The sequence below is a fragment of the Lissotriton vulgaris genome, chromosome 1_1, assembly GCF_964263255.1.
Source record: "Lissotriton vulgaris chromosome 1_1, aLisVul1.2, whole genome shotgun sequence".
In the NCBI taxonomy this organism is placed as follows: domain Eukaryota; kingdom Metazoa; phylum Chordata; class Amphibia; order Caudata; family Salamandridae; genus Lissotriton; species Lissotriton vulgaris.
This window is the reverse complement of record NC_141685.1, coordinates 230,861,215-230,884,125: the sequence shown is the minus strand read 5'-3', so window position 1 is coordinate 230,884,125 and position 22,911 is coordinate 230,861,215. Positions and strand designations below refer to the sequence as shown.

Here is a 22,911-nt window from a genome sequence, read left to right as displayed (position 1 = left end):
CAGTTTCAACGGGTGCTTGCAATGGCCATTGCCGCAGCGGGCTTGGACCCGGGCGAATTTGGGACCCACTCCTTTCGTATAGGGGCTGCCACTGAAGCTACAGCCAGAGGTCTTAATGTAGAACAAGTGAAACGTGTGGGGCGCTGGTCCTCCAATTGTTATAAGAGGTACGTGCGATTGCACATGTTGTGAAACTGTAATCTTGTACTCACGCCTCTTGTCTTTGTTTGTTTTCAGTTGCGCAAGCCTACGCGGCAGGGCAGACTGAGCAGTCGACCCAACACCAGGTCAGCGGTCGCACGTCACCGGCTGTGAGGAAGGAGGTTTGGGTCGTGGGCCACTCATACGTGAGACGGGCTGCAGACGTATTCAAAGCAGGTGACATGGTTCACGTACCTGAGGAATACGGGTACAGAGTGTCCTTCTACGGAAGGGGCGGTCTCTGTATTGACCAGTTTCAGGAATTTTTTGAGGGCTTGTTAGAGCGGATGAGGTCACCGCCGTCCATAGTCATAGTGCATTTGGGGGGCAATGATCTGGTCACCACCGGTAGACGACTTCTCCTGGAGGCTATGCTTTCCACGGTAAGTTGGTTAGCGAGGAGAGTTCCGGGGTGCCTAATCGCATGGTCTCATATGATCCCACGAAAAGTGTGGCGGGGGGCTATCTCGATCCCTGCTTTGAATCATTCTGTTAGAAAATTGAATAACAAAGTGAGTAGGTTGTTCCGTTCCAAGGCATTGCATTCGATCTCGCATAATGGTATTAATGATGACAGTATGTATCTGGGGGATGGTGTGCATTTGTCGAGGGCGGGGAATGAGTTACTCATAGGAGACTTCCTAGCCTGGTTAAAATCTTTGGAACATGACCTTTAGGTAGGAGTTTTGTGGGGGGTCCGGATAGCCGGTCAACTATCCGGACCTGTGGCGGTAAGGTCATGATCGGTGAGCACTAATTGGTAGATCCCTATGAGTGGGCGTCACCCAACACGGATGGGAGCGCTCGGGAGAGGTGGCCATTGGCCCCTCAGTGGGGAGGCGGTCCCGTCTAAGGGCGGGTCGCCGGAAGTAAAGGAAAGGCGGTCAAGGCCCCTTCCTTTGTAGGAGGGGTTACAGCCCCCTCCTGGGGAATTTCCCGGGGCCAGGGTCATCTGCGACGGCAGATGCGGTAAGTTGTGTGGGGTGGGGAGAGGTCAACGATACCTTCTAGATACCACACACAAGTGTTCGAACGACCTTTAAATGGCGTCGAGTCTTAAGGGCCCCCGTCAAGTCAAGGGAAATTGTTAGTAGTTGCACTTGAGGTAAGCCTCTGTGCTGTCGCCCCTCCCAAGTGGGAGGGGTAAGTCTGGTTAGGGATCTTGACACCGGTTATGACCTTGCCGTTGGCCCTTAAACGTTAGGATGTACAATTTCAGTGTTCTTAGAGAATGTTTTGTAGGATGCTAGTTCGGCTAGGAGAACCTCTGTATTAGAGATTATGTTAAGGTTAGCCAAACATCGTAATGTGATAATGAAATTGTACATAACATGAAAACGTTTAATGTTTTAATTTTGTTTTAATAAATACGGCCGGGATGGTCACTCCATCCCACATCCAAAAACTTTAAGAACTGTTTCCGGTTTCCCTCCTTTTGGGGATTGTGTTGAGAGGGGGTGGCGGGTATCTCAGCCATATGGAAAGGGGCGACCACTCGGTCCCCCCGAACGTATGGCTGAGTGCCTCGATCCCCCCGGGAAGCCATTTTTGGGCGGGAGGCGCGTCTCGGCTGGTATGCCCGAAGCGGCGTAGCCGGGGCGCGCTTTTTCCCGCCCTAGAATGGGCTGGCCTAGACACCGACGCAGCCGGCCACGCCCTCGGGGCGGGCAGGGGCGGGTTTTTCGCCCACCCTGAAGACGGATAAAAGAAGGCGCAAGACCAGAAGACGTCCTCTTGTTCTTGTGCTCCGAAGCTGCACCCCCTCGCTACACGTGAGCTCGGGACGGAACGAAGAGCCAATTTTGACCCACCCACCAGCCCCTGAGGACAGCAAGTTGTTGTGCAATAAAGTGAAGTTATAAGTTGGTTTTTCCATTTCGTTTACAGGCTGTGACAGTATCAGTTTGTGGTTAATCATAATAAAGTATGGTGAATACAGTCTAGGTTGTTACGATTAAAATGAGTTGATGTAGTGTTGCATTTCTAGCAGGCTCTTTCGGTCGTAGTGACCAATGTTTTCATAGGTTTCAGAATTGTCGTATTTATTTTTGGTAGGCGGTAAGGTCATGATCGGTGAGCACTAATTGGTAGATCCCTATGAGTGGGCGTCACCCAACACGGATGGGAGCGCTCGGGAGAGGTGGCCATTGGCCCCTCAGTGGGGAGGCGGTCCCGTCTAAGGGCGGGTCGCCGGAAGTAAAGGAAAGGCGGTCAAGGCCCCTTCCTTTGTAGGAGGGGTTACAGCCCCCTCCTGGGGAATTTCCCGGGGCCAGGGTCATCTGCGACGGCAGATGCGGTAAGTTGTGTGGGGTGGGGAGAGGTCAACGATACCTTCTAGATACCACACACAAGTGTTCGAACGACCTTTAAATGGCGTCGAGTCTTAAGGGCCCCCGTCAAGTCAAGGGAAATTGTTAGTAGTTGCACTTGAGGTAAGCCTCTGTGCTGTCGCCCCTCCCAAGTGGGAGGGGTAAGTCTGGTTAGGGATCTTGACACCGGTTATGACCTTGCCGTTGGCCCTTAAACGTTAGGATGTACAATTTCAGTGTTCTTAGAGAATGTTTTGTAGGATGCTAGTTCGGCTAGGAGAACCTCTGTATTAGAGATTATGTTAAGGTTAGCCAAACATCGTAATGTGATAATGAAATTGTACATAACATGAAAACGTTTAATGTTTTAATTTTGTTTTAATAAATACGGCCGGGATGGTCACTCCATCCCACATCCAAAAACTTTAAGAACTGTTTCCGGTTTCCCTCCTTTTGGGGATTGTGTTGAGAGGGGGTGGCGGGTATCTCAGCCATATTACCATTTGCAGCTTATAACTATTAGCCACCAGGGGTCACTACTAACCAAAAGCAGTCATTCTACTTGTAAATCGTGCCAATCGAGTGGAACAGCGGCCTAGGATTCACCACTGCTTCATCTCATTTTCCAACAGATTGTAGACGTAAATTGGTTTTGATGGTACGCCTGTGCATGCTGAAATATTCAGAGCATATTCTGAATTTCAGTTAACACATCAGTAAGCATTTTGGCCATCAGTGAATTCAACCTGTTTTCTCAATCGGAATAGGCAAGGATAATGACAGATATATTTTACAATGTTAGAAAGTACATCATTTTATTTAATTGTGTGAATAAAAGGAATCTCCTCCCCGTCGGGGAATTGAACCCCGGTCTCCCGCGTGACAGGCGGGGATACTGACCACTATACTAACGAGGACTTATTGGCTTCAGTTAAACAGTGCTCATCTCCCTGGGGTTAAGGCATGCCCTCGATCAATTCTCAGTATTGTAATAGGCAGAATTGCTGCTTTTGGTTAGGACAAGTAATCTTTTTTCCTAAATTATTACAATACAGAAATTCCTAGCCAAAAACAATTAGTTTTATGAAGAAATTATTTCATTGAAATAAATATCTATCGATCTGTCTATCTAGCTATCTTTCTATTCATCAATATATATATTTATATGTATATATATATATATAATCAGCTCACTTTACCATTTGCAGCTTATAATTATTAGCCACCAGGGGTCACTACTAACCAAAAGCAGTCATTCTACTTGTAAATCGTGCCAATCGAGTGGAACAGCGGCCTAGGATTCACCACTGCTTCATCTCATTTTCCAACAGATTGTAGACGTAAATTGGTTTTGATGGTACGCCTGTGCATGCTGAAATATTCAGAGCATATTCTGAATTTCAGTTAACACATCAGTAAGCATTTTGGCCATCAGTGAATTCAACCTTTTTTCTCAATCGGAATAGGCAAGGATAATGACAGATATATTTTACAATGTTAGAAAGTACATCATTTTATTTAATTGTGTGAATAAAAGGAATCTCCTCCCCGTCGGGGAATTGAACCCCGGTCTCCCGCGTGACAGGTGGGGATACTGACCACTATACTAACGAGGACTTATTGGCTTCAGTTAAACAGTGCTCACCTCCCTGGGGTTAAGGCATGCCCTCGATCAATTCTCAGTATTGTAATAGGCAGAATTGCTGCTTTTGGTTAGGACAAGTAATCTTTTTTCCTAAATTATTACAATACAGAAATTCCTAGCCAAAAACAATTAGTTTTATGAAGAAATTATTTCATTGAAATAAATATCTATCGATCTGTCTATCTAGCTATCTTTCTATTCATCAATATATATATTTATATATATATATATATATAATCAGCTCACTTTACCATTTGCAGCTTATAACTATTAGCCACCAGGGGTCACTACTAACCAAAAGCAGTCATTCTACTTGTAAATCGTGCCAATCGAGTGGAACAGCGGCCTAGGATTCACCACTGCTTCATCTCATTTTCCAACAGATTGTAGACGTAAATTGGTTTTGATGGTACGCCTGTGCATGCTGAAATATTCAGAGCATATTCTGAATTTCAGTTAACACATCAGTAAGCATTTTGGCCATCAGTGAATTCAACCTTTTTTCTCAATCGGAATAGGCAAGGATAATGACAGATATATTTTACAATGTTAGAAAGTACATCATTTTATTTAATTGTGTGAATAAAAGGAATCTCCTCCCCGTCGGGGAATTGAACCCCGGTCTCCCGCATGACAGGCGGGGATACTGACCACTATACTAACGAGGACTTATTGGCTTCAGTTAAACAGTGCTCATCTCCCTGGGGTTAAGGCATGCCCTCGATCAATTCTCAGTATTGTAATAGGCAGAATTGCTGCTTTTGGTTAGGACAAGTAATCTTTTTTCCTAAATTATTACAATACAGAAATTCCTAGCCAAAAACAATTAGTTTTATGAAGAAATTATTTCATTGAAATAAATATCTATCGATCTGTCTATCTAGCTATCTTTCTATTCATCAATATATATATATATATAATCAGCTCACTTTACCATTTGCAGCTTATAACTATTAGCCACCAGGGGTCACTACTAACCAAAAGCAGTCATTCTACTTGTAAATCGTGCCAATCGAGTGGAACAGCGGCCTAGGATTCACCACTGCTTCATCTCATTTTCCAACAGATTGTAGACGTAAATTGGTTTTGATGGTACGCCTGTGCATGCTGAAATATTCAGAGCATATTCTGAATTTCAGTTAACACATCAGTAAGCATTTTGGCCATCAGTGAATTCAACCTTTTTTCTCAATCGGAATAGGCAAGGATAATGACAGATATATTTTACAATGTTAGAAAGTACATCATTTTATTTAATTGTGTGAATAAAAGGAATCTCCTCCCCGTCGGGGAATTGAACCCCGGTCTCCCGCGTGACAGGTGGGGATACTGACCACTATACTAACGAGGACTTATTGGCTTCAGTTAAACAGTGCTCACCTCCCTGGGGTTAAGGCATGCCCTCGATCAATTCTCAGTATTGTAATAGGCAGAATTGCTGCTTTTGGTTAGGACAAGTAATCTTTTTTCCTAAATTATTACAATACAGAAATTCCTAGCCAAAAACAATTAGTTTTATGAAGAAATTATTTCATTGAAATAAATATCTATCGATCTGTCTATCTAGCTATCTTTCTATTCATCAATATATATATTTATATATATATATATATATAATCAGCTCACTTTACCATTTGCAGCTTATAACTATTAGCCACCAGGGGTCACTACTAACCAAAAGCAGTCATTCTACTTGTAAATCGTGCCAATCGAGTGGAACAGCGGCCTAGGATTCACCACTGCTTCATCTCATTTTCCAACAGATTGTAGACGTAAATTGGTTTTGATGGTACGCCTGTGCATGCTGAAATATTCAGAGCATATTCTGAATTTCAGTTAACACATCAGTAAGCATTTTGGCCATCAGTGAATTCAACCTTTTTTCTCAATCGGAATAGGCAAGGATAATGACAGATATATTTTACAATGTTAGAAAGTACATCATTTTATTTAATTGTGTGAATAAAAGGAATCTCCTCCCCGTCGGGGAATTGAACCCCGGTCTCCCGCGTGACAGGCGGGGATACTGACCACTATACTAACGAGGACTTATTGGCTTCAGTTAAACAGTGCTCATCTCCCTGGGGTTAAGGCATGCCCTCGATCAATTCTCAGTATTGTAATAGGCAGAATTGCTGCTTTTGGTTAGGACAAGTAATCTTTTTTCCTAAATTATTACAATACAGAAATTCCTAGCCAAAAACAATTAGTTTTATGAAGAAATTATTTCATTGAAATAAATATCTATCGATCTGTCTATCTAGCTATCTTTCTATTCATCAATATATATATTTATATATATATATATATATATATAATCAGCTCACTTTACCATTTGCAGCTTATAACTATTAGCCACCAGGGGTCACTACTAACCAAAAGCAGTCATTCTACTTGTAAATCGTGCCAATCGAGTGGAACAGCGGCCTAGGATTCACCACTGCTTCATCTCATTTTCCAACAGATTGTAGACGTAAATTGGTTTTGATGGTACGCCTGTGCATGCTGAAATATTCAGAGCATATTCTGAATTTCAGTTAACACATCAGTAAGCATTTTGGCCATCAGTGAATTCAACCTTTTTTCTCAATCGGAATAGGCAAGGATAATGACAGATATATTTTACAATGTTAGAAAGTACATCATTTTATTTAATTGTGTGAATAAAAGGAATCTCCTCCCCGTCCGGGAATTGAACCCCGGTCTCCCGCGTGACAGGCGGGGATACTGACCACTATACTAACGAGGACTTATTGGCTTCAGTTAAACAGTGCTCACCTCCCTGGGGTTAAGGCATGCCCTCGATCAATTCTCAGTATTGTAATAGGCAGAATTGCTGCTTTTGGTTAGGACAAGTAATCTTTTTTCCTAAATTATTACAATACAGAAATTCCTAGCCAAAAACAATTAGTTTTATGAAGAAATTATTTCATTGAAATAAATATCTATCGATCTGTCTATCTAGCTATCTTTCTATTCATCAATATATATATTTATATATATATATATATATAATCAGCTCACTTTACCATTTGCAGCTTATAACTATTAGCCACCAGGGGTCACTACTAACCAAAAGCAGTCATTCTACTTGTAAATCGTGCCAATCGAGTGGAACAGCGGCCTAGGATTCACCACTGCTTCATCTCATTTTCCAACAGATTGTAGACGTAAATTGGTTTTGATGGTACGCCTGTGCATGCTGAAATATTCAGAGCATATTCTGAATTTCAGTTAACACATCAGTAAGCATTTTGGCCATCAGTGAATTCAACCTTTTTTCTCAATCGGAATAGGCAAGGATAATGACAGATATATTTTACAATGTTAGAAAGTACATCATTTTATTTAATTGTGTGAATAAAAGGAATCTCCTCCCCGTCGGGGAATTGAACCCCGGTCTCCCGCGTGACAGGCGGGGATACTGACCACTATACTAACGAGGACTTATTGGCTTCAGTTAAACAGTGCTCATCTCCCTGGGGTTAAGGCATGCCCTCGATCAATTCTCAGTATTGTAATAAGCAGAATTGCTGCTTTTGGTTAGGACAAGTAATCTTTTTTCCTAAATTATTACAATACAGAAATTCCTAGCCAAAAACAATTAGTTTTATGAAGAAATTATTTCATTGAAATAAATATCTATTGATCTGTCTATCTAGCTATCTTTCTATTCATCAATATATATATTTATATATATATATATATATATATATATATATAATCAGCTCACTTTACCATTTGCAGCTTATAACTATTAGCCACCAGGGGTCACTACTAACCAAAAGCAGTCATTCTACTTGTAAATCGTGCCAATCGAGTGGAACAGCGGCCTAGGATTCACCACTGCTTCATCTCATTTTCCAACAGATTGTAGACGTAAATTGGTTTTGATGGTACGCCTGTGCATGCTGAAATATTCAGAGCATATTCTGAATTTCAGTTAACACATCAGTAAGCATTTTGGCCATCAGTGAATTCAACCTTTTTTCTCAATCGGAATAGGCAAGGATAATGACAGATATATTTTACAATGTTAGAAAGTACATCATTTTATTTAATTGTGTGAATAAAAGGAATCTCCTCCCCGTCGGGGAATTGAACCCCGGTCTCCCGCGTGACAGGCGGGGATACTGACCACTATACTAACGAGGACTTATTGGCTTCAGTTAAACAGTGCTCATCTCCCTGGGGTTAAGGCATGCCCTCGATCAATTCTCAGTATTGTAATAGGCAGAATTGCTGCTTTTGGTTAGGACAAGTAATCTTTTTTCCTAAATTATTACAATACAGAAATTCCTAGCCAAAAACAATTAGTTTTATGAAGAAATTATTTCATTGAAATAAATATCTATCGATCTGTCTATCTAGCTATCTTTCTATTCATCAATATATATATTTATATATATATATATATATATAATCAGCTCACTTTACCATTTGCAGCTTATAACTATTAGCCACCAGGGGTCACTACTAACCAAAAGCAGTCATTCTACTTGTAAATCGTGCCAATCGAGTGGAACAGCGGCCTAGGATTCACCACTGCTTCATCTCATTTTCCAACAGATTGTAGACGTAAATTGGTTTTGATGGTACGCCTGTGCATGCTGAAATATTCAGAGCATATTCTGAATTTCAGTTAACACATCAGTAAGCATTTTGGCCATCAGTGAATTCAACCTTTTTTCTCAATCGGAATAGGCAAGGATAATGACAGATATATTTTACAATGTTAGAAAGTACATCATTTTATTTAATTGTGTGAATAAAAGGAATCTCCTCCCCGTCGGGGAATTGAACCCCGGTCTCCCGCGTGACAGGCGGGGATACTGACCACTATACTAACGAGGACTTATTGGCTTCAGTTAAACAGTGCTCACCTCCCTGGGGTTAAGGCATGCCCTCGATCAATTCTCAGTATTGTAATAGGCAGAATTGCTGCTTTTGGTTAGGACAAGTAATCTTTTTTCCTAAATTATTACAATACAGAAATTCCTAGCCAAAAACAATTAGTTTTATGAAGAAATTATTTCATTGAAATAAATATCTATCGATCTGTCTATCTAGCTATCTTTCTATTCATCAATATATATATTTATATATATATATATATATAATCAGCTCACTTTACCATTTGCAGCTTATAACTATTAGCCACCAGGGGTCACTACTAACCAAAAGCAGTCATTCTACTTGTAAATCATGCCAATCGAGTGGAACAGCGGCCTAGGATTCACCACTGCTTCATCTCATTTTCCAACAGATTGTAGACGTAAATTGGTTTTGATGGTACGCCTGTGCATGCTGAAATATTCAGAGCATATTCTGAATTTCAGTTAACACATCAGTAAGCATTTTGGCCATCAGTGAATTCAACCTTTTTTCTCAATCGGAATAGGCAAGGATAATGACAGATATATTTTACAATGTTAGAAAGTACATCATTTTATTTAATTGTGTGAATAAAAGGAATCTCCTCCCCGTCGGGGAATTGAACCCCGGTCTCCCGCGTGACAGGCGGGGATACTGACCACTATACTAACGAGGACTTATTGGCTTCAGTTAAACAGTGCTCATCTCCCTGGGGTTAAGGCATGCCCTCGATCAATTCTCAGTATTGTAATAGGCAGAATTGCTGCTTTTGGTTAGGACAAGTAATCTTTTTTCCTAAATTATTACAATACAGAAATTCCTAGCCAAAAACAATTAGTTTTATGAAGAAATTATTTCATTGAAATAAATATCTATCGATCTGTCTATCTAGCTATCTTTCTATTCATCAATATATATATTTATATATATATATATATATATATATATATATATAATCAGCTCACTTTACCATTTGCAGCTTATAACTATTAGCCACCAGGGGTCACTACTAACCAAAAGCAGTCATTCTACTTGTAAATCGTGCCAATCGAGTGGAACAGCGGCCTAGGATTCACCACTGCTTCATCTCATTTTCCAACAGATTGTAGACGTAAATTGGTTTTGATGGTACGCCTGTGCATGCTGAAATATTCAGAGCATATTCTGAATTTCAGTTAACACATCAGTAAGAATTTTGGCCATCAGTGAATTCAACCTTTTTTCTCAATCGGAATAGGCAAGGATAATGACAGATATATTTTACAATGTTAGAAAGTACATCATTTTATTTAATTGTGTGAATAAAAGGAATCTCCTCCCCGTCGGGGAATTGAACCCCGGTCTCCCGCGTGACAGGCGGGGATACTGACCACTATACTAACGAGGACTTATTGGCTTCAGTTAAACAGTGCTCATCTCCCTGGGGTTAAGGCATGCCCTCGATCAATTCTCAGTATTGTAATAGGCAGAATTGCTGCTTTTGGTTAGGACAAGTAATCTTTTTTCCTAAATTATTACAATACAGAAATTCCTAGCCAAAAACAATTAGTTTTATGAAGAAATTATTTCATTGAAATAAATATCTATCGATCTGTCTATCTAGCTATCTTTCTATTCATCAATATATATATTTATATATATATATATATATAATCAGCTCACTTTACCATTTGCAGCTTATAACTATTAGCCACCAGGGGTCACTACTAACCAAAAGCAGTCATTCTACTTGTAAATCATGCCAATCGAGTGGAACAGCGGCCTAGGATTCACCACTGCTTCATCTCATTTTCCAACAGATTGTAGACGTAAATTGGTTTTGATGGTACGCCTGTGCATGCTGAAATATTCAGAGCATATTCTGAATTTCAGTTAACACATCAGTAAGCATTTTGGCCATCAGTGAATTCAACCTTTTTTCTCAATCGGAATAGGCAAGGATAATGACAGATATATTTTACAATGTTAGAAAGTACATCATTTTATTTAATTGTGTGAATAAAAGGAATCTCCTCCCCGTCGGGGAATTGAACCCCGGTCTCCCGCGTGACAGGCGGGGATACTGACCACTATACTAACGAGGACTTATTGGCTTCAGTTAAACAGTGCTCACCTCCCTGGGGTTAAGGCATGCCCTCGATCAATTCTCAGTATTGTAATAGGCAGAATTGCTGCTTTTGGTTAGGACAAGTAATCTTTTTTCCTAAATTATTACAATACAGAAATTCCTAGCCAAAAACAATTAGTTTTATGAAGAAATTATTTCATTGAAATAAATATCTATCGATCTGTCTATCTAGCTATCTTTCTATTCATCAATATATATATTTATATATATATATATATATAATCAGCTCACTTTACCATTTGCAGCTTATAACTATTAGCCACCAGGGGTCACTACTAACCAAAAGCAGTCATTCTACTTGTAAATCATGCCAATCGAGCGGAACAGCGGCCTAGGATTCACCACTGCTTCATCTCATTTTCCAACAGATTGTAGACGTAAATTGGTTTTGATGGTACGCCTGTGCATGCTGAAATATTCAGAGCATATTCTGAATTTCAGTTAACACATCAGTAAGCATTTTGGCCATCAGTGAATTCAACCTTTTTTCTCAATCGGAATAGGCAAGGATAATGACAGATATATTTTACAATGTTAGAAAGTACATCATTTTATTTAATTGTGTGAATAAAAGGAATCTCCTCCCCGTCGGGGAATTGAACCCCGGTCTCCCGCGTGACAGGCGGGGATACTGACCACTATACTAACGAGGACTTATTGGCTTCAGTTAAACAGTGCTCATCTCCCTGGGGTTAAGGCATGCCCTCGATCAATTCTCAGTATTGTAATAGGCAGAATTGCTGCTTTTGGTTAGGACAAGTAATCTTTTTTCCTAAATTATTACAATACAGAAATTCCTAGCCAAAAACAATTAGTTTTATGAAGAAATTATTTCATTGAAATAAATATCTATCGATCTGTCTATCTAGCTATCTTTCTATTCATCAATATATATATTTATATATATATATATATATATATATATATATATATATATAATCAGCTCACTTTACCATTTGCAGCTTATAACTATTAGCCACCAGGGGTCACTACTAACCAAAAGCAGTCATTCTACTTGTAAATCGTGCCAATCGAGTGGAACAGCGGCCTAGGATTCACCACTGCTTCATCTCATTTTCCAACAGATTGTAGACGTAAATTGGTTTTGATGGTACGCCTGTGCATGCTGAAATATTCAGAGCATATTCTGAATTTCAGTTAACACATCAGTAAGAATTTTGGCCATCAGTGAATTCAACCTTTTTTCTCAATCGGAATAGGCAAGGATAATGACAGATATATTTTACAATGTTAGAAAGTACATCATTTTATTTAATTGTGTGAATAAAAGGAATCTCCTCCCCGTCGGGGAATTGAACCCCGGTCTCCCGCGTGACAGGCGGGGATACTGACCACTATACTAACGAGGACTTATTGGCTTCAGTTAAACAGTGCTCATCTCCCTGGGGTTAAGGCATGCCCTCGATCAATTCTCAGTATTGTAATAGGCAGAATTGCTGCTTTTGGTTAGGACAAGTAATCTTTTTTCCTAAATTATTACAATACAGAAATTCCTAGCCAAAAACAATTAGTTTTATGAAGAAATTATTTCATTGAAATAAATATCTATCGATCTGTCTATCTAGCTATCTTTCTATTCATCAATATATATATTTATATATATATATATATATAATCAGCTCACTTTACCATTTGCAGCTTATAACTATTAGCCACCAGGGGTCACTACTAACCAAAAGCAGTCATTCTACTTGTAAATCATGCCAATCGAGTGGAACAGCGGCCTAGGATTCACCACTGCTTCATCTCATTTTCCAACAGATTGTAGACGTAAATTGGTTTTGATGGTACGCCTGTGCATGCTGAAATATTCAGAGCATATTCTGAATTTCAGTTAACACATCAGTAAGCATTTTGGCCATCAGTGAATTCAACCTTTTTTCTCAATCGGAATAGGCAAGGATAATGACAGATATATTTTACAATGTTAGAAAGTACATCATTTTATTTAATTGTGTGAATAAAAGGAATCTCCTCCCCGTCGGGGAATTGAACCCCGGTCTCCCGCGTGACAGGCGGGGATACTGACCACTATACTAACGAGGACTTATTGGCTTCAGTTAAACAGTGCTCATCTCCCTGGGGTTAAGGCATGCCCTCGATCAATTCTCAGTATTGTAATAGGCAGAATTGCTGCTTTTGGTTAGGACAAGTAATCTTTTTTCCTAAATTATTACAATACAGAAATTCCTAGCCAAAAACAATTAGTTTTATGAAGAAATTATTTCATTGAAATAAATATCTATCGATCTGTCTATCTAGCTATCTTTCTATTCATCAATATATATATTTATATATATATATATATATATATAATCAGCTCACTTTACCATTTGCAGCTTATAACTATTAGCCACCAGGGGTCACTACTAACCAAAAGCAGTCATTCTACTTGTAAATCGTGCCAATCGAGTGGAACAGCGGCCTAGGATTCACCACTGCTTCATCTCATTTTCCAACAGATTGTAGACGTAAATTGGTTTTGATGGTACGCCTGTGCATGCTGAAATATTCAGAGCATATTCTGAATTTCAGTTAACACATCAGTAAGAATTTTGGCCATCAGTGAATTCAACCTTTTTTCTCAATCGGAATAGGCAAGGATAATGACAGATATATTTTACAATGTTAGAAAGTACATCATTTTATTTAATTGTGTGAATAAAAGGAATCTCCTCCCCGTCGGGGAATTGAACCCCGGTCTCCCGCGTGACAGGCGGGGATACTGACCACTATACTAACGAGGACTTATTGGCTTCAGTTAAACAGTGCTCATCTCCCTGGGGTTAAGGCATGCCCTCGATCAATTCTCAGTATTGTAATAGGCAGAATTGCTGCTTTTGGTTAGGACAAGTAATCTTTTTTCCTAAATTATTACAATACAGAAATTCCTAGCCAAAAACAATTAGTTTTATGAAGAAATTATTTCATTGAAATAAATATCTATCGATCTGTCTATCTAGCTATCTTTCTATTCATCAATATATATATTTATATATATATATATATATAATCAGCTCACTTTACCATTTGCAGCTTATAACTATTAGCCACCAGGGGTCACTACTAACCAAAAGCAGTCATTCTACTTGTAAATCATGCCAATCGAGTGGAACAGCGGCCTAGGATTCACCACTGCTTCATCTCATTTTCCAACAGATTGTAGACGTAAATTGGTTTTGATGGTACGCCTGTGCATGCTGAAATATTCAGAGCATATTCTGAATTTCAGTTAACACATCAGTAAGCATTTTGGCCATCAGTGAATTCAACCTTTTTTCTCAATCGGAATAGGCAAGGATAATGACAGATATATTTTACAATGTTAGAAAGTACATCATTTTATTTAATTGTGTGAATAAAAGGAATCTCCTCCCCGTCGGGGAATTGAACCCCGGTCTCCCGCGTGACAGGCGGGGATACTGACCACTATACTAACGAGGACTTATTGGCTTCAGTTAAACAGTGCTCACCTCCCTGGGGTTAAGGCATGCCCTCGATCAATTCTCAGTATTGTAATAGGCAGAATTGCTGCTTTTGGTTAGGACAAGTAATCTTTTTTCCTAAATTATTACAATACAGAAATTCCTAGCCAAAAACAATTAGTTTTATGAAGAAATTATTTCATTGAAATAAATATCTATCGATCTGTCTATCTAGCTATCTTTCTATTCATCAATATATATATTTATATATATATATATATATAATCAGCTCACTTTACCATTTGCAGCTTATAACTATTAGCCACCAGGGGTCACTACTAACCAAAAGCAGTCATTCTACTTGTAAATCATGCCAATCGAGCGGAACAGCGGCCTAGGATTCACCACTGCTTCATCTCATTTTCCAACAGATTGTAGACGTAAATTGGTTTTGATGGTACGCCTGTGCATGCTGAAATATTCAGAGCATATTCTGAATTTCAGTTAACACATCAGTAAGCATTTTGGCCATCAGTGAATTCAACCTTTTTTCTCAATCGGAATAGGCAAGGATAATGACAGATATATTTTACAATGTTAGAAAGTACATCATTTTATTTAATTGTGTGAATAAAAGGAATCTCCTCCCCGTCGGGGAATTGAACCCCGGTCTCCCGCGTGACAGGCGGGGATACTGACCACTATACTAACGAGGACTTATTGGCTTCAGTTAAACAGTGCTCATCTCCCTGGGGTTAAGGCATGCCCTCGATCAATTCTCAGTATTGTAATAGGCAGAATTGCTGCTTTTGGTTAGGACAAGTAATCTTTTTTCCTAAATTATTACAATACAGAAATTCCTAGCCAAAAACAATTAGTTTTATGAAGAAATTATTTCATTGAAATAAATATCTATCGATCTGTCTATCTAGCTATCTTTCTATTCATCAATATATATATTTATATATATATATATATATATATATATATATAATCAGCTCACTTTACCATTTGCAGCTTATAACTATTAGCCACCAGGGGTCACTACTAACCAAAAGCAGTCATTCTACTTGTAAATCGTGCCAATCGAGTGGAACAGCGGCCTAGGATTCACCACTGCTTCATCTCATTTTCCAACAGATTGTAGACGTAAATTGGTTTTGATGGTACGCCTGTGCATGCTGAAATATTCAGAGCATATTCTGAATTTCAGTTAACACATCAGTAAGAATTTTGGCCATCAGTGAATTCAACCTTTTTTCTCAATCGGAATAGGCAAGGATAATGACAGATATATTTTACAATGTTAGAAAGTACATCATTTTATTTAATTGTGTGAATAAAAGGAATCTCCTCCCCGTCGGGGAATTGAACCCCGGTCTCCCGCGTGACAGGCGGGGATACTGACCACTATACTAACGAGGACTTATTGGCTTCAGTTAAACAGTGCTCATCTCCCTGGGGTTAAGGCATGCCCTCGATCAATTCTCAGTATTGTAATAGGCAGAATTGCTGCTTTTGGTTAGGACAAGTAATCTTTTTTCCTAAATTATTACAATACAGAAATTCCTAGCCAAAAACAATTAGTTTTATGAAGAAATTATTTCATTGAAATAAATATCTATCGATCTGTCTATCTAGCTATCTTTCTATTCATCAATATATATATTTATATATATATATATATATAATCAGCTCACTTTACCATTTGCAGCTTATAACTATTAGCCACCAGGGGTCACTACTAACCAAAAGCAGTCATTCTACTTGTAAATCATGCCAATCGAGTGGAACAGCGGCCTAGGATTCACCACTGCTTCATCTCATTTTCCAACAGATTGTAGACGTAAATTGGTTTTGATGGTACGCCTGTGCATGCTGAAATATTCAGAGCATATTCTGAATTTCAGTTAACACATCAGTAAGCATTTTGGCCATCAGTGAATTCAACCTTTTTTCTCAATCGGAATAGGCAAGGATAATGACAGATATATTTTACAATGTTAGAAAGTACATCATTTTATTTAATTGTGTGAATAAAAGGAATCTCCTCCCCGTCGGGGAATTGAACCCCGGTCTCCCGCGTGACAGGCGGGGATACTGACCACTATACTAACGAGGACTTATTGGCTTCAGTTAAACAGTGCTCATCTCCCTGGGGTTAAGGCATGCCCTCGATCAATTCTCAGTATTGTAATAGGCAGAATTGCTGCTTTTGGTTAGGACAAGTAATCTTTTTTCCTAAATTATTACAATACAGAAATTCCTAGCCAAAAACAATTAGTTTTATGAAGAAATTATTTCATTGAAATAAATATCTATCGATCTGTCTATCTAGCTATCTTTCTATTCATCAATATATATATTTATATATATATATATATATATATAATCAGCTCACTTTACCATTTGCAGCTTATAACTATTAGCCACCAGGGGTCACTACTAACCAAAAGCAGTCATTCTACTTGTAAATCGTGCCAATCGAGTGGAACAGCGGCCTAGGATTCACCACTGCTTCATCTCATTTTCCAACAGATTGTAGACGTAAATTGGTTTTGATGGTACGCCTGTGCATGCTGAAATATTCAGAGCATATTCTGAATTTCAGTTAACACATCAGTAAGCATTTTGGCCATCAGTGAATTCAACCTTTTTTCTCAATCGGAATAGGCAAGGATAATGACAGATATATTTTACAATGTTAGAAAGTACATCATTTTATTTAATTGTGTGAATAAAAGGAATCTCCTCCCCGTCGGGGAATTGAACCCCGGTCTCCCGCGTGACAGGCGGGGATACTGACCACTATACTAACGAGGACTTATTGGCTTCAGTTAAACAGTGCTCATCTCCCTGGGGTTAAGGCATGCCCTCAATCAATTCTCAGTATTGTAATAGGCAGAATTGCTGCTTTTGGTTAGGACAAGTAATCTTTTTTCCTAAATTATTACAATACAGAAATTCCTAGCCAAAAACAATTAGTTTTATGAAGAAATTATTTCATTGAAATAAATATCTATCGATCTGTCTATCTAGCTATCTTTCTATTCATCAATATATATATATATATAATCAGCTCACTTTACCATTTGCAGCTTATAACTATTAGCCACCAGGGGTCACTACTAACCAAAAGCAGTCATTCTACTTGTAAATCGTGCCAATCGAGTGGAACAGCGGCCTAGGATTCACCACTGCTTCATCTCATTTTCCAACAGATTGTAGACGTAAATTGGTTTTGATGGTACGCCTGTGCATGCTGAAATATTCAGAGCATATTCTGAATTTCAGGTAACACATCAGTAAGCATTTTGGCCATCAGTGAATTCAACCTGTTTTCTCAATCGGAATAGGCAAGGATAATGACAGATATATTTTACAATGTTAGAAAGTACATCATTTTATTTAATTGTGTGAATAAAAGGAATCTCCTCCCCGTCGGGGAATTGAACCCCGGTCTCCCGCGTGACAGGCGGGGATACTGACCACTATACTAACGAGGACTTATTGGCTTCAGTTAAACAGTGCTCATCTCCCTGGGGTTAAGGCATGCCCTCGATCAATTCTCAGTATTGTAATAGGCAGAATTGCTGCTTTTGGTTAGGACAAGTAATCTTTTTTCCTAAATTATTACAATACAGAAATTCCTAGCCAAAAACAATTAGTTTTATGAAGAAATTATTTCATTGAAATAAATATCTATCGATCTGTCTATCTAGCTATCTTTCTATTCATCAATATATATATTTATATGTATATATATATATATAATCAGCTCACTTTACCATTTGCAGCTTATAATTATTAGCCACCAGGGGTCACTACTAACCAAAAGCAGTCATTCTACTTGTAAATCGTGCCAATCGAGTGGAACAGCGGCCTAGGATTCACCACTGCTTCATCTCATTTTCCAACAGATTGTAGACGTAAATTGGTTTTGATGGTACGCCTGTGCATGCTGAAATATTCAGAGCATATTCTGAATTTCAGTTAACACATCAGTAAGCATTTTGGCCATCAGTGAATTCAACCTTTTTTCTCAATCGGAATAGGCAAGGATAATGACAGATATATTTTACAATGTTAGAAAGTACATCATTTTATTTAATTGTGTGAATAAAAGGAATCTCCTCCCCGTCGGGGAATTGAACCCCGGTCTCCCGCGTGACAGGTGGGGATACTGACCACTATACTAACGAGGACTTATTGGCTTCAGTTAAACAGTGCTCACCTCCCTGGGGTTAAGGCATGCCCTCGATCAATTCTCAGTATTGTAATAGGCAGAATTGCTGCTTTTGGTTAGGACAAGTAATCTTTTTTCCTAAATTATTACAATACAGAAATTCCTAGCCAAAAACAATTAGTTTTATGAAGAAATTATTTCATTGAAATAAATATCTATCGATCTGTCTATCTAGCTATCTTTCTATTCATCAATATATATATTTATATATATATATATATATAATCAGCTCACTTTACCATTTGCAGCTTATAACTATTAGCCACCAGGGGTCACTACTAACCAAAAGCAGTCATTCTACTTGTAAATCGTGCCAATCGAGTGGAACAGCGGCCTAGGATTCACCACTGCTTCATCTCATTTTCCAACAGATTGTAGACGTAAATTGGTTTTGATGGTACGCCTGTGCATGCTGAAATATTCAGAGCATATTCTGAATTTCAGTTAACACATCAGTAAGCATTTTGGCCATCAGTGAATTCAACCTTTTTTCTCAATCGGAATAGGCAAGGATAATGACAGATATATTTTACAATGTTAGAAAGTACATCATTTTATTTAATTGTGTGAATAAAAGGAATCTCCTCCCCGTCGGGGAATTGAACCCCGGTCTCCCGCGTGACAGGCGGGGATACTGACCACTATACTAACGAGGACTTATTGGCTTCAGTTAAACAGTGCTCATCTCCCTGGGGTTAAGGCATGCCCTCGATCAATTCTCAGTATTGTAATAGGCAGAATTGCTGCTTTTGGTTAGGACAAGTAATCTTTTTTCCTAAATTATTACAATACAGAAATTCCTAGCCAAAAACAATTAGTTTTATGAAGAAATTATTTCATTGAAATAAATATCTATCGATCTGTCTATCTAGCTATCTTTCTATTCATCAATATATATATATATATAATCAGCTCACTTTACCATTTGCAGCTTATAACTATTAGCCACCAGGGGTCACTACTAACCAAAAGCAGTCATTCTACTTGTAAATCGTGCCAATCGAGTGGAACAGCGGCCTAGGATTCACCACTGCTTCATCTCATTTTCCAACAGATTGTAGACGTAAATTGGTTTTGATGGTACGCCTGTGCATGCTGAAATATTCAGAGCATATTCTGAATTTCAGTTAACACATCAGTAAGCATTTTGGCCATCAGTGAATTCAACCTGTTTTCTCAATCGGAATAGGCAAGGATAATGACAGATATATTTTACAATGTTAGAAAGTACATCATTTTATTTAATTGTGTGAATAAAAGGAATCTCCTCCCCGTCGGGGAATTGAACCCCGGTCTCCCGCGTGACAGGCGGGGATACTGACCACTATACTAACGAGGACTTATTGGCTTCAGTTAAACAGTGCTCATCTCCCTGGGGTTAAGGCATGCCCTCGATCAATTCTCAGTATTGTAATAGGCAGAATTGCTGCTTTTGGTTAGGACAAGTAATCTTTTTTCCTAAATTATTACAATACAGAAATTCCTAGCCAAAAACAATTAGTTTTATGAAGAAATTATTTCATTGAAATAAATATCTATCGATCTGTCTATCTAGCTATCTTTCTATTCATCAATATATATATTTATATGTATATATATATATATAATCAGCTCACTTTACCATTTGCAGCTTATAATTATTAGCCACCAGGGGTCACTACTAACCAAAAGCAGTCATTCTACTTGTAAATCGTGCCAATCGAGTGGAACAGCGGCCTAGGATTCACCACTGCTTCATCTCATTTTCCAACAGATTGTAGACGTAAATTGGTTTTGATGGTACGCCTGTGCATGCTGAAATATTCAGAGCATATTCTGAATTTCAGTTAACACATCAGTAAGCATTTTGGCCATCAGTGAATTCAACCTTTTTTCTCAATCGGAATAGGCAAGGATAATGACAGATATATTTTACAATGTTAGAAAGTACATCATTTTATTTAATTGTGTGAATAAAAGGAATCTCCTCCCCGTCGGGGAATTGAACCCCGGTCTCCCGCGTGACAGGCGGGGATACTGACCACTATACTAACGAGGACTTATTGGCTTCAGTTAAACAGTGCTCACCTCCCTGGGGTTAAGGCATGCCCTCGATCAATTCTCAGTATTGTAATAGGCAGAATTGCTGCTTTTGGTTAGGACAAGTAATCTTTTTTCCTAAATTATTACAATACAGAAATTCCTAGCCAAAAACAATTAGTTTTATGAAGAAATTATTTCATTGAAATAAATATCTATCGATCTGTCTATCTAGCTATCTTTCTATTCATCAATATATATATTTATATATATATATACATATATATATATAATCAGCTCACTTTACCATTTGCAGCTTATAACTATTAGCCACCAGGGGTCACTCCTAACCAAAAGCAGTCATTCTACTTGTAAATCGTGCCAATTGAGTGGAACAGCGGCCTAGGATTCACCACTGCTTCATCTCATTTTCCAACAGATTGTAGACGTAAATTGGTTTTGATGGTACGCCTGTGCATGCTGAAATATTCAGAGCATATTCTGAATTTCAGTTAACACATCAGTAAGCATTTTGGCCATCAGTGAATTCAACCTTTTTTCTCAATCGGAATAGGCAAGGATAATGACAGATATATTTTACAATGTTAGAAAGTACATCATTTTATTTAATTGTGTGAATAAAAGGAATCGCCTCCCCGTCGGGGAATTGAACCCCGGTCTCCCGCGTGACAGGCGGGGATACTGACCACTATACTAACGAGGACTTATTGGCTTCAGTTAAACAGTGCTCACCTCCCTGGGGTTAAGGCATGCCCTCGATCAATTCTCAGTATTGTAATAGGCAGAATTGCTGCTTTTGGTTAGGACAAGTAATCTTTTTTCCTAAATTATTACAATACAGAAATTCCTAGCCAAAAACAATTAGTTTTATGAAGAAATTATTTCATTGAAATAAATATCTATCGATCTGTCTATCTAGCTATCTTTCTATTCATCAATATATATATATATATAATCAGCTCACTTTACCATTTGCAGCTTATAACTATTAGCCACCAGGGGTCACTACTAACCAAAAGCAGTCATTCTACTTGTAAATCGTGCCAATCGAGTGGAACAGCGGCCTAGGATTCACCACTGCTTCATCTCATTTTCCAACAGATTGTAGACGTAAATTGGTTTTGATGGTACGCCTGTGCATGCTGAAATATTCAGAGCATATTCTGAATTTCAGTTAACACATCAGTAAGCATTTTGGCCATCAGTGAATTCAACCTGTTTTCTCAATCGGAATAGGCAAGGATAATGACAGATATATTTTACAATGTTAGAAAGTACATCATTTTATTTAATTGTGTGAATAAAAGGAATCTCCTCCCCGTCGGGGAATTGAACCCCGGTCTCCCGCGTGACAGGCGGGGATACTGACCACTATACTAACGAGGACTTATTGGCTTCAGTTAAACAGTGCTCATCTCCCTGGGGTTAAGGCATGCCCTCGATCAATTCTCAGTATTGTAATAGGCAGAATTGCTGCTTTTGGTTAGGACAAGTAATCTTTTTTCCTAAATTATTACAATACAGAAATTCCTAGCCAAAAACAATTAGTTTTATGAAGAAATTATTTCATTGAAATAAATATCTATCGATCTGTCTATCTAGCTATCTTTCTATTCATCAATATATATATTTATATGTATATATATATATATAATCAGCTCACTTTACCATTTGCAGCTTATAATTATTAGCCACCAGGGGTCACTACTAACCAAAAGCAGTCATTCTACTTGTAAATCGTGCCAATCGAGTGGAACAGCGGCCTAGGATTCACCACTGCTTCATCTCATTTTCCAACAGATTGTAGACGTAAATTGGTTTTGATGGTACGCCTGTGCATGCTGAAATATTCAGAGCATATTCTGAATTTCAGTTAACACATCAGTAAGCATTTTGGCCATCAGTGAATTCAACCTTTTTTCTCAATCGGAATAGGCAAGGATAATGACAGATATATTTTACAATGTTAGAAAGTACATCATTTTATTTAATTGTGTGAATAAAAGGAATCTCCTCCCCGT

The 22,911-nt window shown here is 38.5% G+C and overlaps 23 non-coding genes across 23 annotated transcripts; all 23 read right to left on the bottom strand.

Moving 5' to 3' along the window:
* Positions 1 to 3,355: 3,355 nt before the first annotated feature.
* TRNAD-GUC (transfer RNA aspartic acid (anticodon GUC)) lies at positions 3,356 to 3,427 on the bottom strand. The gene has a single exon. It is a non-coding gene; the product is annotated as a tRNA-Asp (tRNA).
* A 2,704-nt stretch (positions 3,428 to 6,131) lies between these two features.
* On the bottom strand, positions 6,132 to 6,203 carry TRNAD-GUC (transfer RNA aspartic acid (anticodon GUC)). Its single transcript has one exon. It is a non-coding gene; the product is annotated as a tRNA-Asp (tRNA).
* A 1,326-nt stretch (positions 6,204 to 7,529) lies between these two features.
* TRNAD-GUC (transfer RNA aspartic acid (anticodon GUC)) lies at positions 7,530 to 7,601 on the bottom strand. Its single transcript has one exon. It is a non-coding gene; the product is annotated as a tRNA-Asp (tRNA).
* A 637-nt stretch (positions 7,602 to 8,238) lies between these two features.
* TRNAD-GUC (transfer RNA aspartic acid (anticodon GUC)) lies at positions 8,239 to 8,310 on the bottom strand. The gene has a single exon. It is a non-coding gene; the product is annotated as a tRNA-Asp (tRNA).
* A 627-nt stretch (positions 8,311 to 8,937) lies between these two features.
* On the bottom strand, positions 8,938 to 9,009 carry TRNAD-GUC (transfer RNA aspartic acid (anticodon GUC)). Its single transcript has one exon. It is a non-coding gene; the product is annotated as a tRNA-Asp (tRNA).
* A 625-nt stretch (positions 9,010 to 9,634) lies between these two features.
* On the bottom strand, positions 9,635 to 9,706 carry TRNAD-GUC (transfer RNA aspartic acid (anticodon GUC)). The gene has a single exon. It is a non-coding gene; the product is annotated as a tRNA-Asp (tRNA).
* Positions 9,707 to 10,345: 639 nt separating this feature from the next.
* Positions 10,346 to 10,417, bottom strand: TRNAD-GUC (transfer RNA aspartic acid (anticodon GUC)). Its single transcript has one exon. It is a non-coding gene; the product is annotated as a tRNA-Asp (tRNA).
* Positions 10,418 to 11,042: 625 nt separating this feature from the next.
* Positions 11,043 to 11,114, bottom strand: TRNAD-GUC (transfer RNA aspartic acid (anticodon GUC)). Its single transcript has one exon. It is a non-coding gene; the product is annotated as a tRNA-Asp (tRNA).
* A 625-nt stretch (positions 11,115 to 11,739) lies between these two features.
* On the bottom strand, positions 11,740 to 11,811 carry TRNAD-GUC (transfer RNA aspartic acid (anticodon GUC)). Its single transcript has one exon. It is a non-coding gene; the product is annotated as a tRNA-Asp (tRNA).
* Positions 11,812 to 12,456: 645 nt separating this feature from the next.
* TRNAD-GUC (transfer RNA aspartic acid (anticodon GUC)) lies at positions 12,457 to 12,528 on the bottom strand. The gene has a single exon. It is a non-coding gene; the product is annotated as a tRNA-Asp (tRNA).
* Positions 12,529 to 13,153: 625 nt separating this feature from the next.
* Positions 13,154 to 13,225, bottom strand: TRNAD-GUC (transfer RNA aspartic acid (anticodon GUC)). Its single transcript has one exon. It is a non-coding gene; the product is annotated as a tRNA-Asp (tRNA).
* Positions 13,226 to 13,854: 629 nt separating this feature from the next.
* On the bottom strand, positions 13,855 to 13,926 carry TRNAD-GUC (transfer RNA aspartic acid (anticodon GUC)). Its single transcript has one exon. It is a non-coding gene; the product is annotated as a tRNA-Asp (tRNA).
* Positions 13,927 to 14,551: 625 nt separating this feature from the next.
* TRNAD-GUC (transfer RNA aspartic acid (anticodon GUC)) lies at positions 14,552 to 14,623 on the bottom strand. The gene has a single exon. It is a non-coding gene; the product is annotated as a tRNA-Asp (tRNA).
* A 625-nt stretch (positions 14,624 to 15,248) lies between these two features.
* On the bottom strand, positions 15,249 to 15,320 carry TRNAD-GUC (transfer RNA aspartic acid (anticodon GUC)). The gene has a single exon. It is a non-coding gene; the product is annotated as a tRNA-Asp (tRNA).
* Positions 15,321 to 15,957: 637 nt separating this feature from the next.
* On the bottom strand, positions 15,958 to 16,029 carry TRNAD-GUC (transfer RNA aspartic acid (anticodon GUC)). Its single transcript has one exon. It is a non-coding gene; the product is annotated as a tRNA-Asp (tRNA).
* Positions 16,030 to 16,654: 625 nt separating this feature from the next.
* TRNAD-GUC (transfer RNA aspartic acid (anticodon GUC)) lies at positions 16,655 to 16,726 on the bottom strand. Its single transcript has one exon. It is a non-coding gene; the product is annotated as a tRNA-Asp (tRNA).
* Positions 16,727 to 17,355: 629 nt separating this feature from the next.
* On the bottom strand, positions 17,356 to 17,427 carry TRNAD-GUC (transfer RNA aspartic acid (anticodon GUC)). The gene has a single exon. It is a non-coding gene; the product is annotated as a tRNA-Asp (tRNA).
* Positions 17,428 to 18,038: 611 nt separating this feature from the next.
* TRNAD-GUC (transfer RNA aspartic acid (anticodon GUC)) lies at positions 18,039 to 18,110 on the bottom strand. The gene has a single exon. It is a non-coding gene; the product is annotated as a tRNA-Asp (tRNA).
* A 1,324-nt stretch (positions 18,111 to 19,434) lies between these two features.
* TRNAD-GUC (transfer RNA aspartic acid (anticodon GUC)) lies at positions 19,435 to 19,506 on the bottom strand. The gene has a single exon. It is a non-coding gene; the product is annotated as a tRNA-Asp (tRNA).
* Positions 19,507 to 20,117: 611 nt separating this feature from the next.
* Positions 20,118 to 20,189, bottom strand: TRNAD-GUC (transfer RNA aspartic acid (anticodon GUC)). Its single transcript has one exon. It is a non-coding gene; the product is annotated as a tRNA-Asp (tRNA).
* Positions 20,190 to 20,816: 627 nt separating this feature from the next.
* Positions 20,817 to 20,888, bottom strand: TRNAD-GUC (transfer RNA aspartic acid (anticodon GUC)). Its single transcript has one exon. It is a non-coding gene; the product is annotated as a tRNA-Asp (tRNA).
* Positions 20,889 to 21,521: 633 nt separating this feature from the next.
* TRNAD-GUC (transfer RNA aspartic acid (anticodon GUC)) lies at positions 21,522 to 21,593 on the bottom strand. The gene has a single exon. It is a non-coding gene; the product is annotated as a tRNA-Asp (tRNA).
* Positions 21,594 to 22,204: 611 nt separating this feature from the next.
* TRNAD-GUC (transfer RNA aspartic acid (anticodon GUC)) lies at positions 22,205 to 22,276 on the bottom strand. Its single transcript has one exon. It is a non-coding gene; the product is annotated as a tRNA-Asp (tRNA).
* Between the last annotated feature and the right edge of the window lie 635 nt (positions 22,277 to 22,911).